This window comes from Mauremys reevesii, linkage group 2, assembly GCF_016161935.1.
Source record: "Mauremys reevesii isolate NIE-2019 linkage group 2, ASM1616193v1, whole genome shotgun sequence".
In the NCBI taxonomy this organism is placed as follows: Eukaryota; Metazoa; Chordata; order Testudines; family Geoemydidae; genus Mauremys; species Mauremys reevesii.
Window position 1 is genome coordinate 265,205,274 of NC_052624.1, and position 15,978 is coordinate 265,221,251.

Genomic DNA, 15,978 nt, shown 5'->3' on the forward strand with positions numbered 1-15,978 from the left:
TATAATGAAGTTAGTTATGCTGGTTCAGCACATTTCCTTTTGTTTCATTGATGCCATTTAAAAATAGTTTTCTAAGATTCTGGTAGCCTCTAAATACTTGCTATTTAAAACTGATTCTTCTTTACAGAGGCTTTAGTGAGAGCTATTTATTGAGGACACTGAGACTGCTTTATTGTCTATGTATATAATTTGGGCTTTCTGCTTAAACATATATACCCACAGGAAGGGTCAGAAATACCCCCCAATTCTGTTTTGGTGTTATAGAATGAATGGATGTTCACAGTTAAGCCAAGACAAAGGCTTGTCTCTCCACTTAAGTTACAAAAGCATTTATTTTATACCATGTATTCAAAGGCTTGCTCAAATCCAAGGATTGGGATTATGGAGGTTTGTAATAAAATACATGTTCCACAAGTGGCTTATATTTTACTCTCTCTGTCAGAAGGATCCTCCTCATTCTATTAGTGGTGTTTCATTGGCTTCCCTTGATCAGATTCTATGGCATGGATGGACTGAAACACCAGGTTTAATTTTAGTTGGGCAAACCTGCACATACTGAATATCAGATTCCAGAGGTTGAAACCCCCATGTAGGTCATCGTGAAGAAAAGTTGTTGGATAAGATCTTTGTTCCCCACTTGTCCATGAAATTGCTTCCCCAAAACAGCATGTGAATAGGCATCTCTCAGCCTGTTCCCAACTTAGTCTTGTGTAATCTGCTACCCATAATAATAATAATTATTAATAATAATAATAATACTTCCTTTCTCCCACCCTTTGCCGTTATTTAGACTTTTAGCTGCCTGACAGAACAGAGACTGTATTCTACTACATTTATATACTGTGCCTAGCACAATGGGGCTCTTATCTCATAACCCAATTACTACTATTGGTCATTTATATGGGTGTAAGTGAAAATAGAATCAAGACCTGAATTTTCAAATGCAAATGGAATCCTGCAGATGGTCAGTAGCTGCTGTTAAATCTTAACAAAGCATCCCTGTGAATCTACTTGAAACAATAAAAAATATCCAGAGGAAGCAAGCCACATTATGGAATATTAGCTAGCAATATTTCATTTAAATCCAAGCGTTTTAACAGCTGGAACCACAGAACTCCTCTTCTGGTTTAGAATGGAAACATTGACACCCCTCTCCCCACAGTTGCTCTTGCGGGCGCCACTATAATAAACACCTGAATATTTGCAATAAGCAATCTAACCCCCTTGCACAGAGGTTACTGCTGTACAAGTCACAAGAGAAGCGGGAAGCAAATAATCTAAACAAACTGTATTTAGTTTTATAACTCCCAAGTGATGTGTATATTTGGGGTCCAAGTCCATTTTCCTTCCAGGTGCATTCTGTCTCCAAAACCCAACGGACTGTTTGATGCAAGTGAAGCCCTTACCTTTTCCTCATTTTTCCTTTCCCTTATTTCTGTCTGTTAAGTATTACCCCATGACCTTTCACTGATTGGCTTCAATTAAGACCCTGGATTTCCTCTTCCTGAACCAAAGTCAGGTTACAGTGCAAGAAAAATAAAGGCAAAATCAATGTGGCGCAGTCATCCAGATACAGTCCCTGAATGTCAGCGTTTAGAATCAAACGTTACTTGGAGCTCCCACCCACTGGGAGCCCTGATGGTATACATTTGCTGGCAGCCTTTTGAAGCCTCCAGTAGTTCTACCTCCAGTAATCATTTTTTTTCCTCATGAAAAAACTATCCAGTTTTCAAACACATATAAAATTCGAAAGGAATGAATCCAAATTTAATAAAAAGTACAAGCCTTTTCAGTACCCTTTATCTTTACATTTATATGGTTTCTTTGTAGAGCTAAAGGAAGGAGTATTTTATTGCCTTGTCCACACAGAGGTACTAGACAGACGTTCCTGCTTACTGGAGAATGGGTATTTTTAAAAAACAGAACATTCTGCAGAATTATTTTTGACGTGACAAAATGCCTACTCTTCCCATATACTCAGTACATTAGTAATGTTTTGTATTCCAGTAGTGCTTAGAGGTTCCAGCCGAGTTCAGGGCTCTGTTGTGCCACGCGCTGTACAAACACATAGTAAGAAAAAGTTCCTGCCCCAAAAAGGTTAAAGCCTAAATAAACAAGACAGCAATAATAAGATTACCCTCGATTCCACAGTGTGTATTATGGGCTACATTTTTGGAAGTGTGAATTTGTGTCTCCATTCACAATCTGTGTTGGCAGCGTTGTCACCATAATGTAATTATTTTAAAGGAGAGTGCCTGGGGAGTGCTATCTACCTAAGGTTTGCTATAGCACCACCCACCTTGGTATATAAGTAGTAGAATCAGTACAGTGGGATCCTTTCACTCACATGGAGCCCTACTGACTTCAGTGGGATTCCACGTGGGCAGACGCTATGCCCATGGGAAGTCCCATTGAGAGCAGTCAAGGTCTGCGTGCACAGATCCAGTTGCAGGACCAAGACCTAAGCACTAAGGCCCATATCCTCAATTAGGTTACATACTTTTGAGGACCTGGGCCTCAATGACTATAACTCAAAGCACCCTTATGAAGTAGGGAAGCACTATTAGCCCCATTTCCAGATAGCAAACCAAGACACAGAGAGACTAAGGTCCAGATCTTCAAAGGGATCTAGGCTCCTAAATTGGTTTCAATGGGATTCAGGCACCTAGATCCCTTTGAGGATCTGAACCTAAGTGACTTGCCCCTGGTCACAGAGGAACTCTGTGGCAGAGCCAGGAATCAAACCTAGATTTCCCGAGTCCCACTCTACCACCTTAACTGCAAACCATTCTTCCTTTCCAAGGAGAGGACTCCTGCCAGAGTTAATGGAATTTAGCAAAGTTCACCGCAGAGGTAGCAGGCAGGTAGAGGTGGCAGGCCCCTTCTGATGTATTCCAGCGCCAGAATTGTGCTCCCTGGGTGTATCTCCCCTGGGTATAGTACCGAATAAGGGGAAGAGGGAATACAGGCTGATCCATCACCTGTCCTATCCCTGAGGCTCATCGGAAAATGAGCATATTGACTCCTCCACTGAGTCCAGTGAGATATTCCTCATTTGATGCTGCAGTAGCCATGGTTAGGGAGTGTGACCCTGGGGTGCTGTTACCAAAATGTGACATAAGGTCTGCATTCTGGTTGCTTTCAGTGTATTCAGTGCATCAGCTCAGGGGAGGGCTAGCTCAGTGGTTTGAGCACTGGCCTGCTAAACCCAGGGTTGTGAGCTTAATCCTTGAAAGGGACGTTTAGGGATCTGGAGCAAAAATCTGTCAGGGATGATACTTAGTCCTGTAGTAAAGGCAGGGGCCTGGACTTAATGACCTTTCAAGGTCCCTTCTGGTTCTCTAAGATAGGTATATCTCCATATTATTTATTATCCCAGTGGCTTTAACCTGCTTGGGTTTCTGTTTGAGGGCCATTACCATTTTGATAAAGCCGCTGGGGTGCTCAGTGTCGTGTACTCCTTTTGAAAGATGCAGCTCCATGCTGGAGTGAGCAATTGTGTGGGAGACTGGCCTGCCTAACACAGTGATGACTTCTTATCTGCAGGAAGGTTAGGGACAGACAACTGTGAGTACATGCTTCAGGTGTTTCAGAACCTAGCTAAGTGCCTCAGGGTCCCCCTTGGTATGAATAAAAAAAGAGGGCCCAACCAGAAGTTTGATGTTCCTGGGCATCAAACTGGACACAGTTCAAGGTGTTTCTAGGTTTCCTACAGAGAAGTTGGAATCGGTCAGTGCACTAATGCAGGCTCTCAAAGAAAATTATTCTGAGGGAACTAGACGGGGTCCTGGGACACCTAAACTTTGCATGCTGCTGTCGGTTACCCAATAGGGCATTTTGTGCTTGTCTGGCGTCAGCCTCTGCCTTGTCTGGAGTGCAAAAACCCACCACTTTATCAAAGTAAAAGTGAGAGTGAAACAAGAAGAATGAAAGAAGACTTAGATGTGTGGGAAAGATTCCTGGAAGAGTTTAGTGGTCTTTCATTATGGCATTTGGACTGGCAGCTCAGAACTGAGCTGCAGGTACCATCTGATGCCTAAGGAGGCGTGAGTTTTGGGGGTTTACTTTCAGGGAGCGTAGTGTGTTGGGTGGCTCACGGTATTACAGGGGACCTCATCTTCCTTGAGGTTTTTTCCTATACTGGTGGCAGTCATGGTTGGGGAGCAACCTTTCAGAACAAAAAAGTCTGTTTCTGGTGCAACAACAAATCTGTGGCCCATATTGTAAATAGATAGTCATCTAAGACAGCTCAGGTAATAAGGCTGGTGGGGGCTTCATCTTACACTACCTGTGGTTTAACATCCTTTTTCATGCAGTGCGCGTCCCGGGAATGGATAATGGTGTTGCCGATGCTCTATCTTGATTTCAGGATGACAGATTCTGGGAACTCAGCCCACCAGCCAGCAAGGATCCGCAGGTGATGCCCCAAGAACTCTAGAGCCTTGGCTCAAGACAGCTGTGGGACTAGTAGAGGACTCTGAGAGCCTATAAGGAGAGTCTTTCATAATTCACAAAATTTAGGTCACAGGAAGGGCTTTACTATTGGTGACCCAGACCTATGCAACAGGTGGTTCAAAATGTGGTGTGTTTCACCCACCACAGTTTGACTCTCTCCCCTATCTCTGCCCTCCTGGAGTAGGTTGGTGGGTTTCCCAGACCCATTTCATAGTATGGAAACTCTTAGAAGGGTGACCCAGGAGCAGCAGACACCAGAGGGACAACAGGGTATCCATAACATTGGAAACCCTGACAGGATTAGTACAGGCTCTGCTGTGGGTTGGCAGCTGTGGGAGGGAGGCCATTTTATTTAAGGCGGCATTTATTGTTGCCTTCTCTAGTGCCATTAGAGTGAGTGAACGAGTGAACGTATGGCAGCAGTGTACAGGTCCTAGTTAGGGTTGTCAACTTTCTGACTTCAGAAAACTGAACACCCTTGCCCCGCTCCCACCCCCAAGGCGCCACTCCTGCCCCACGACCTCTCCAAGGCCCTGCCCCCACTCACTCCATCCCCCCTTCCTCCCTTGCTTGCTCTCCTCCAACCCCACTCACTCATTTTCACTGAGCTGGGGCAAAAGGTTGGGGTGTGGTGGGGGGCTTCAGGCTCCAGCTGGAGGTGCAGGCTCTGGGGTGGGGCTGGGGATGAAGGGTGTGGGGTGCAAGAGGGGGCTTCGGGCTGGGGGATTGGGGCTGAGGGATTCAGAGTGTGGGAGAGGGCTTTGGGCTGGGGCAGGGAGTGGGTGTGGGAGGGGGTGAGGGCTCTGGTTAGGGGTATGGGCTCTGGGGTGCTACTGGGGATGAGGCGTTTGGGGTGCAGGAGGGGGCTCTGGGCTAGGGTTGAGGGGTTCGGAATGCAGGAGACGGTGTGGGGTGCAGGCTCTGAGAGGGAGTTAGGTTTGCGGGCAGGAGCTCAGGGATGGGGAAGGAGTTGGGATGCAGGCTCCAGGAAGCACTTACCTTAGGCGGCTCCCAGAGGTGGCCAGCATGTCTCTGCGGCCCCTAGGCAGGGGCATGGTCAGGCGGTTCTGCACCCTGCTCCTGCAGCTCTCATTGGCCATGGTTCCCGGTCTATGGGAGCTGCGGAACCAGTGCTCGGGGCGGGGGCAGTGCGCAGAGCCTCCCTGGCCAACCCCGCACCTAGGGGATGCAGAGACATGCTGGCCACTTCCAGGAGCCATGCAGAGCCAGGGCAGGCAGAGAGCCTGCCGATCTTAGCCCTGCTGCACTGCCTCCAGGGCTCCTTTTCGACCAGGCGTTCTGGCAACCCCAGTCCTAGCATTCATTAAATGTAACAGGCATACAATTATCAGCAGGAGCACTGTCCCTGCACTTAAGGTACTCAAAAACAGACCAGAAGGGAAAGCAGAGGCACCATTTAGAGAGGGTGCGGGGGGGAGCTTCTTCCCCCCCGACTCCCGCCACAAGTTTCCTACCACAGTGCAGTGCAAATAGGAAAATGAACTGTTGCTCGTGCTCTCATTGGAGGAACTTGAAGCCCTTAGCTGTGATCTGAGTAAGAAGTTGCTGTTGGCTCACGGGCTGTCCCTAAGGAGCTGTATCAGCAGCTCCCTTCTACCCCTGGGCTCTGGACTGTGTGGGCTGCTCCTGCTGTCTGTATTGCTCTGTCCACCCCCACCCCTTCTCAGAGCCAGTCTAATGAGGTTCCCAAATGCTCCCTCTGGCTGGGTGGCTGAGAGCCTGTGTGCACATTAGAAACCCTGCCTGCTAGCTTCCTCAGCCAGCAGCAGCACTAGCAGGCCTGAGGCCACAGGGATGTGCAAAGCACTTCACATGGGTAAATAGCTCCCTGTCACCCAGCTGATAGGATGAGACTCGGGAAAGAGCAGTTTCTGGATAACCTAGGCTGAGAGAAAAGACCTGATGAGTGCTGATCTCCTTAAGGCTCTCCCACAAAGCTGATCAGTTTTATTTTCAGTGTAACAGTCAGTGCTTCTCTTATACATTTCAGCTGCTCCTGATGGACCTCAAAGGAAGTTATTGTACATACCTATACTTCTCAATCAGAAAAAAAATGTTTTCTTTCTTGAATTAGTCTTTGGACCCCTGGGCCTTTTTTTTTTTTTTTTAAACAATTCCTGGAGTGCTCTTAATCCTACCAGGTTGTTACAGCCTTAGAACAGGTCTCTTTACTAACTTCCTTAATAGTTGACTATGACCTAGAAAATTACATTGTTTAGAGGGCAACTTCTCTTAATAACATTTAAGACGTATAGTGTAATATTATATTTTCATTAAGGCACGGCTGAGAATCATCCAGTTGTGTCACCGTAGATACATGCTCAGGATTTCCATATTACATTATAAAACTGAACTGTTTCCAGAGGCTAAAACAGGCTTTTAGGTCAGTCATTTGTAATTGAAATTTCAATTTTTAATTTCTTTTAATTTTGAATCTTTACACCTTTAGTACCTTGAACTAGTCGCCCCATCTCAAAAAAGATATATTGGAATTGGAAAAGGTACAGAGAAGGGGCATGGAACAGTTTCTGTATGAGGAGAGATTAAAAACACTTGGACTGTTCAGCTTGGAAAAGAGACCACTGAGTGGGGATCTGATAGAGGTCTATAAAATGTTGACAGGTGTGCAGACAGTAAATAAAGATGTGTTATTTACTCCTTCTCATAATGCAAGAACTAGGGGGTAACCCAGTGAAATTAATAGGCAGCAGGTTTTAAATAAACAAAAGAAAGTGCTTCTTCACACAGTCAACCTGTGGAACTTGATGCCAGGGATGTTGTGAAGGCCTAAACTCTAATAGGGTTAAAAAAGAACTAGATAAATTCATGGAGAATCAGTCCATCAATGGCTAATAGCCAGGATGGGCAGGGATGCAACCCAGTGCTCTGGGTGTGACGGTGTCTCTGGCCTCTGTTTTCCAGAAGCTAGGAGTAGACGACAGGGGATGGATCACTTGATGATTGCCTGGTCTGTACATTCTCTCTGAAGCTCCTAGTATTGGCTACTGTCGGAAGATAGGATACTGGCCTAGATGGAACATTGGTCTGACCCAGTACAGCTGTTCTTATGATACCTTAAGGACTCAGATTGGGAATATCTTGCTGTATTATCAACTGATTGTTCTAAATTTACATACAGAATTAAAATATGGCTTTAACTGGTGTTTGTATATATATATAGATATATATTTTCCTTTCTATATAGGAATTAGACACAGTGCTCCTGTTAGCTAATTTCTAAGTTATTATCTGCAAAAAAATCCAGAATTTTCAGGTGCCTAAGTAGCTCCTGGTATCACAGTTAAAGTTGCCCCCCTTCAAAAAAAAATCTGGTGTGGCGCCCCTGAGGGAAAGGGGGATAATGTGTCGAATGACCATGCAGATGGGCACTTGTGCCCTGTAAAGGCAATAAGACCCACACCAAAAATCCAAGGCCTTCAGCCAGGACTGCTGTTCATAAATGGTGATAGTAGCTACTTGACAAGTTCAGTGAGGTGTTGAGAAACACCTGGTGCTGCTGAAGTCTTGACTTCCTCCCAAAACTACGGTTCTCATTCTTTCAGGATTGGGGTAGTGACATCAGTGGCTGCAGGGATTCTGGCCCATGGCAGGTGCAGGCAATAGGGTGCAGGAAATCAAGGTGTTACAGACCTTATGTCCTCACAAAGGGAAAAGATGGCAGGGAACCACAAAACATATCTAACCCAATGTCATAGGTGCCGTGTTCCTGTGTTCCCAGGGGGTGCTCAACTCCCCGCTCCACCCCAGGCCCCACCCCCACTCCACCCCTTCCACTAAACCCCCACCCCGCCTCTTCCCACCCCTGCCCCGAGTCTGCCCCACCCTCACTCCTATCCCCGGCACCTTCTGCATGCTGCTAAACAGCTGATTCATGGCAGACATGAGGCAGTGGGAGGGATGGGGAGGAGTTGATCAGTGGGGCCAGCGGTGGGCAGGAGTGGCTGAGAGGGAAGGGAGCTTGGCTGCCGGTGGGTCCTGAGCACCCACTATTTATTTTCCATGAGTGCTCCAGGCTGCAAATTCCACATGACTTGGGATACCAATCCAGGGATCACATTTCAGGTTTGGGACCTAAAGTATTTCATTCATTTTGAAGAGATCACTGCTTCTCTTTAAGTGTTTTCGTGCTGAAGCACTGAAAAGTTCATGTGGATTTTAGAGTAAAATAGAATGGGAAATCATAAATGCCAGAACACATCTGACATAACTACTGATGTAACCGAAAGCCCTTGTAAAGGCAAGTCAAACAAATGATGGTTAGTTGGAAAAGTAATTTAATTAGAACTTGCACCACTGCGCAATGTTCTGTAGCATCAACGCTGCTAAGGCTACAGTCCATTTTTTATGAGGCATGATCAACTTACCAAAGACGATCCTGCCTAATTCTCTATAATGCTGGCTTTCAGATGAGTGTTAGCTTTCTTTGGGTTTGAGACCCAGCCAACCACTATATTGTTTTCCTCTATCATTGTGCTTCCTCCACAGTGCGGATTTCACATACTCTTTAATGAAGAGGAAAGAACAGTTTTTCATGAAATCAGGAAAGACCAATGTGTTTAATTTAAATGTTTAGCCCAGCAAAATTTATAATCTGTCATGAAATTTACGATGTACTGTAGGGCAAATGTTTTCCCACACTTCATGGGGTGCTGGCTACTGTAGTGTAGCAAAGTGGAAATTGCTTTCTAGGGAAAACATGTAAGGATTCCTCTCACATACCTCATTCCATCACATGGGTTACATGTAGTCTTTAGGTTTTCTTAATTATTATAACAATGGTTAGCGTTTTTTATTAAAGATTTTTGGCATCAAAGCATTTGTATCATAAAAGTAACAGGAAATTACAAAAGTATAAATACCAGCCATGGGTACATACTGTGAGAGTTATGGGTGCTTGGAGAGGGAAATGGCAGTGAAGTGTTTGGAAGGCCCGAGGCTGAGGAGTTTGCTGTTTTTATGAGGATGTACAACTTTGGAGAAGCCCACAATTGCAGCCTATTGACTCTTCTTTCAGCTACGCAGTTGGCTTGATCACCTGGTAGTTAGCACAACAGATTAGGAAATCCAAGATGCCCTTAATTCTTTCAAAAATTAGCATTCCTTCCCAAAAAGGGTGGTGCAATTACACACTGTTCCTTACTTCTGGCTTTGGGCAAAAGACACATCTTGCCTAATGATTTTAATCAAAATGAGCTTCTCCCCCCCAAAAAAATTCTGCATCTGCCTGAGAGCCAGTATAGATAAAGTACTTAACTAGAACCAGAGACTTCAGTTCTATTCCCAGATCTGCTACTAATCTGTTGGATCACTTTGGGGAAGTCACTTGTCTCCCTGTGCCTCATCTGGAAATAATGATACTGACTTTCTTTGTCAATTTGAGATCTACTGATGAAAAGCACTGCATAAGAGTTAGGTGTTAGTAGTAGTATTCCAACTTGCAATGCAATAGGTATTAACAAAACGAAACAGAAAACGAGTTTTAAACACTCAATAAAAATTGCTTCCCCTCCCAATCTATTTGTACTTCTTCCAGTCATCCATAGAAACTTCCAGCAAAAACAAGACAGGCATGACCCAATCTCTAATATGAAAAAGAAGCAAAAGAATAAGTTTTAAAAAAAAAAAAAGTCTAGGCCTTCCCCTGGATTTCATAAAAAAATAAAAAAGTCACAAATCCATTTTTTTGAGTCACCTTTAAGTAAAAAGCAATAGTGGCTCTATGCAGAGAAGCACGTTTGTAGAAACACACAATAGAGGTTTTCTTTTGCTGTGAACTCTTTAGGAAACATATTATCAGGAGTACTGTCTCCTATCAACAGTATGTAATCATCCCCCAAGTAGTTCACCAACCAATTAAGACTCCAGCAATTTATAGTTAATGTAATGTAAGTGGTATGTACCACACACAGTGCCCAAAAGAATGGGAAAAATGCCCCACAGCAGAAGATGAGCAGCAATAAACCAAAGGCAATCCATACGAACATTTCTTGGAAGACACCCTTCATTTTCCTGTCACTGCTCTGGGGTACAAGACAAATGTAAAACAACATGTATAATTTTAATTGTCTACACTCCGTTAGATCTGCAATCATGTTATGCCAACACCAAGGCCTCCTCAGTAATTTTTTTATTACCTTCTGTATAACAATCGGTATTCTGGTTAACAAGTTTTTCTATTTTCCTTTCCCCAAGCTGTACATGGAGAATGCATCACAAGGGCCTGAAGTTCACTTCTTTTAAATAAGTGCTGCGTTCTGATTTCAGGTTTTTGGCCAACTGGCAAAGCCCGCTATGGTTCACATGAACCCACTCACTGAATCTCTCTGCTGTGCCTGTTTGTCAGTGACGAGGAATGGCAAAAGAGAGGAACAATAGACTTCTGGTTAAGGTGCTCGTTTACCCGTCTTGAATTCTAGCTTCAAGTCCCAGTTTTGCCACAGGTTAGTCCTGTGTGACCTTGGGCAAGTCTCTTCATCTCTCTGTGCCTCAGTTACCGATCTGTAAAATGGTGACAATATTTCCTTTGTCGGTCTTGTCTCTTTAGATTCTAAAGTTCTCAGGGCAGGGACTGTCTCTTACCACATGTATGTCCTAGAAAAATAGAACTGCAATCTCTGTTGGCACCTATAGACACAGCTGGAATGCAAATAATAATAAAAGATTTTTTGCTCCAAACCAGCATGCTTGAGCAGTCAGATTTATTTACAAAACCCACGAGTCATAAAATGAAACCAACTACACTCACCAGTTGTCATCCTGCATTTCGGGGATTTGGGCCAACTCAGAATGGAATTTGGAGGCATGAAGCTAAGCCAACCAAACCTGTTAAAGAGGTTCATTAAAAAAATCACATGACCCACATGCAGGGGCTTTTGCACAGTCCTGTGTTAGAGATGTTTCACAAGCTATTATGTGCTAAATGAAGGAGAAACACTGTACCTCTGTCCTTGGCTGACTCTTCCTTATATCTGGAGCGTCTGTTGAACGAGACATACTTATTAATTATGAAGCTCATTCCAGCGTCAAATGACCATGGCAATCTTAAAAAATACTGGAGTCTTCACTAAAGGCCCAGTCCTGCCAGGTGCTGAGAGCCTTCATCTCTCTTTGACTTCAGTGCGAGCTATAGATGCACTGCAGCTCTATAAATCGGACCTCGTTGTGGATTTAGATGCCCAGCTTTAAGCCCCTTTACAAAACAAGTTGAGACTTAGTTCTTGCCCAGAAGAGCATATACATTATGTTCAACTTGAGAGAAGCAAAGTTGAAAACAGACAATGCTGGAGAGGGAGCAGAAGGGTGACTGATAATACCACACAGTTACTCAGTAAGGCATTTTCTCAACACTGATATAAAGTTACTTCTATTCTTTTAAGGCTTGATGCAAAAAGCCCACTGAAATCAGTTGAAAGGTTCCTATTGATTTCAGTGGACTTTGGATCAGGCCCTCAATATGTATCAGTTTAGCATATACAACCTGCTGATATTACAGGTGCCTTAATTTTTAAAGATAATGTATGAGCCGTTCATTTGGACATAAATCTTGACTGTCTGCTCTAGACCAAGCTCTGCAGCATCCTTGATCTCTAAGCAACCAAGCCTTTAGCTCTAGGCAAGATCGCCCCTCCTCCCTGTTGCCTTCCTAGACCTTCTCTTTCTACCCTCATTCCCACTTGACCATTCTCCCGAGTGCCAATTCTCAGGGCAAGGCAGACCTGTCTCACCCAATCACAGTCTTGCACTTTGAGAGCTCCATACTGAGACACAAGTACAGAGATTTCTCATTAGTCGCCCATCTTTAGTTAGTTGCTTCTTATGTGTTTCATCATGTGAGAGCAGTACAGCAATATACACCTCAGTATAGCAATGTACAAATACTGGACAGTGTAAATACTAGCTCTCTAAGGATATGTCTACATTGAAAAAAAAAGTGTGTTCTTTACTCAGGGTAGCTAGCTCAGGTTAAAATAGCAGTGAAAACACGGGAATTCAGCTTTTAATTTGGCTTAGCAGCTCTAGTTAAAGCCCATGTGGCAGCCTGGGGTTGAACAGCTATTTTAACCCATATTAAGCTAACCCAAGCTAAGCATGCTGCTTTTTTGGGGTGCAGACACACCTTAATAGGTTTTGAGCATGTATCTCTATGTTTTTATATTGAAGCCAACTATGCAAACGCTAGCCCAGCTAGAGAAGTGCTGGGGTTATTGAAAACCTCAGAGTATTTCACTGAGTAGCCTTGTACTGAGTGCCTCAGTACAAGGCTATTCAGCACAAATCTTACTGTAATCTGACACAGTGTAAATAGTCAGTGTTCGGTGGCCTCCACTCACTCACATTTCCACCTGTGTGGTGGGGAGCACTAGCCTGCTGGTCTGTAATATGAAACATGTGGGAATACCAAACATCTTGAGAGGCCTGTCTCACACTTCCTGGTCTTTGTTTACTTTGCTGTGTTCAGTTTGTTTCTTCACTTATATTTAGCACGTATGACAGAAGGGCAAATAAGCTCAGATGTTTTAACGGAATAATTGAGAGCTCACAATACAGAAGCCACCAAAAGACAGGATGCAACACCTCCAGCATGCAAACCAAGAACAAAAACATAAAGCTAGCTTTGAACCAGAACGCCTGCAACCAAGTGTTTTGCCTGAAGCCCACAGGAATACCTCACATAAGCAGGTGAATCTCTCTCACACATTCACTGCCCTTGTACTGAATGGGCTCATTATTTTCGGTAGAAGTGTTGGAGAATGGCATGATTAGAAGACTACTTTGATCATGCTGAGCAAAATCCTGCTCCTGGAGAAAGGCAATTACACACTGCCTCTTACCTGGGGCTTGTGCCAAAGCTACAATTCAGCCCTGAAATAAATTCATTCAGAGCTGGTACCATGACAAGCTATAGTTTGCACATGTTCAGATGGATTTTGACAGGACTGTTAAAGGGGCTTTGTCTGTGTTCACACTCCGTGTTCCTTTTTCAGGAATCTGTCTTCATCTTTCTTTCCTCCAGGTGTGGTAGCTTGTACACTAGCAATACCAATCCCAGATGGCAAAGAGACTTGAGATGAAAATCCTTGGTGCTTCAGTGAACAAGACAACAAAGCACTCAGAGTGGGATTTTCAAAAGCACTTAAGCAACCTAGCAGCAAAGAGTCCTGTGGCACCTTATAGACTAACAGACGTATTGGAGCATGAGCTTTCGTGGGTGAATACCCACTTCGTCGGATGCGGAAGTGGGTATTCACCCACGAAAGCTCATGCTCCAATACTTCTGTTAGTCTATAAGGTGCCACAGGACTCTTTGCTGCTTTTACAGATCCAGACTAACATGGCTACCCCTCTGATACTAAGCAACCTAGGCATCTAATTACCTTTGAAAGCCATTAGGAGTTAGGCATATAACTCACTTTGGCACATTTGAAAATCCCACATGCAAGGTAAGTCTACACTGCCAATGAAAGGTGTGGTTGCAGCACATGTAGACGCACCTGAGCTAACTTTGAACTAGCTAAATCAAAGCTAGCTTGAATACCAATAGCAGTGAAGCCACAGCAACACAGGTGATGGCATGGGCTAGCCCTCTCCACCTGGGACTCTGGGCACCTACTTGATCAGTCACTGCCTATGTTGCCATGGCTTCACTGTAATTGGTACTTGTACTAGCTAGATTAAAGCTAGCGTGGGTATGTCTATACATGCTCCAATCACACCTCCCCATTACAGTATAAACATACCCTGAGAGTTGATGAAGACAATGCAAAAAAATTAACTAACAATTAATTCTTTACCTGAATTTTGAAAACATTGGAATAGCAGCCAGAAATAAAGCAATGGCAGAAAAAGGAAATGTGTATATCCACCCAGAATAAAATAACCTATAAATAATGCCTTCGCTTTCACATTAATTATCGAGCAAACAAATAAGCCAATAAGACAATGTTTGATTTAGTCCCATTGTTAAGATAATGGAGCTTTGAAGCCATGTGTTCATCATCCAGAAACAAGGATTGTGTTTTGGATTGATGGAACCATAAATGTTAATGTAAACACATATTTTCCTTAAGAATGGTAAGATAAGAAGTATTTATTTCAGGAAGCTAATGTGTGAGCATTTATTAGTAGTTTGCATGATTTCGTTACAACATAGCTCTTTCTTACAAATTTATGAAACATTAGTCAATAGATTAGCCAAATAACCTAGTGGGATGCTAATCTAGGCTGCATAGTGGAAATCCGTATTCCATCCTTATCTGAGGTGGGAGTATCTCAGTGTGCCTAGAACTACCAGGAGCAAGTTGGTCCATCTGTGCATCCGTTTTATGAACAAACAGCCTGTATCTTGGCTTGGGACTTAAAGTCAAGGGGAGTTCTGCAGCTGGTCAAGGCCAGTGTATGGCCCATAACTCTTGAGCTCTTTATTTTATTTTGTTAATTATTACTACTCATTGGCATTATAGTAGCTCCAAAAGACTTCAGTTGCAACTGGGACTAGGCACTATACAAAACACAGTAAGAGACAATCCCTGCCCCCAAAATGTTACAGCCTCATTTAAGAAAAGACACAAAAAGTATGTCAACAGTCAATCAGAAGTACTAGGGAAAAGGAGGGGAACAGTGATATTACAGTAATGAACTATATGCCTGCCTAGATAGTTGCAAGTATGTTCAGTTTTTAGAAATGAAATTAACCTACCAAGAGGTTGGTAATTTAGGAGAAACACCCTCAGAATTCATACCTTCGTATGTGGACCCCTCTAAGGCCCTTCTTAAGCTGTTTGTTTAGAAACAAGGGTCAAAAAGAGGGAATAGACCCCAGATAAGATGATGGCCAAGTGCCCATAAGAAGGGAGATGCCTGCCGCTAAGTAGGTTTATCCAGAGGAGATGAGGCCTTGTGCAGATGTAGAGGTTTGTGAAAAATTGCAATGAACTACCTAAAACCTTGGCTGCAGAGAGGAGACAGTCTATAACAGCAACAGCTAAATCAGAAATTCTGCATCCCCTTAGCAGGTTCCTCTTCCTGCATCCATCAGTTAAGGTCTATGTATATTGTGGCCAGACTATTTTGAGACAGCTTAGATTACCTTTGTTTTATTTGGATTTTTCTTCCTTGAAAACATTCACCCTTCCTGGCTTTGATGATTGTTTCATCCAAGGGCATGACCCATTTGCAGTGTCATGACGGTCTCCTATCTAAATACTGACTTTGGGTCTCAGACTCGGCCTGATCCAGCTTCCATTTGAAATCAGTGGGACTTTTACTGTGATTTCATTGGGAGCAGAATCAAGCACTCTATAAGGTGTGCTAGGATCAGCACCCAAGTTGGTAAGGCTACAGGGCCCTATTCTGTTCTTCAGCAGTCTTTTATTAGGAAAGGAAACAATTGTTCCACGCATTGTAAGCTACAATAAATTAAGGGCTTGACTGAGCCTTGTAGGCAAATCCTTGTGTTGAGAGTAGTTTGCAGCAGACTAGAGG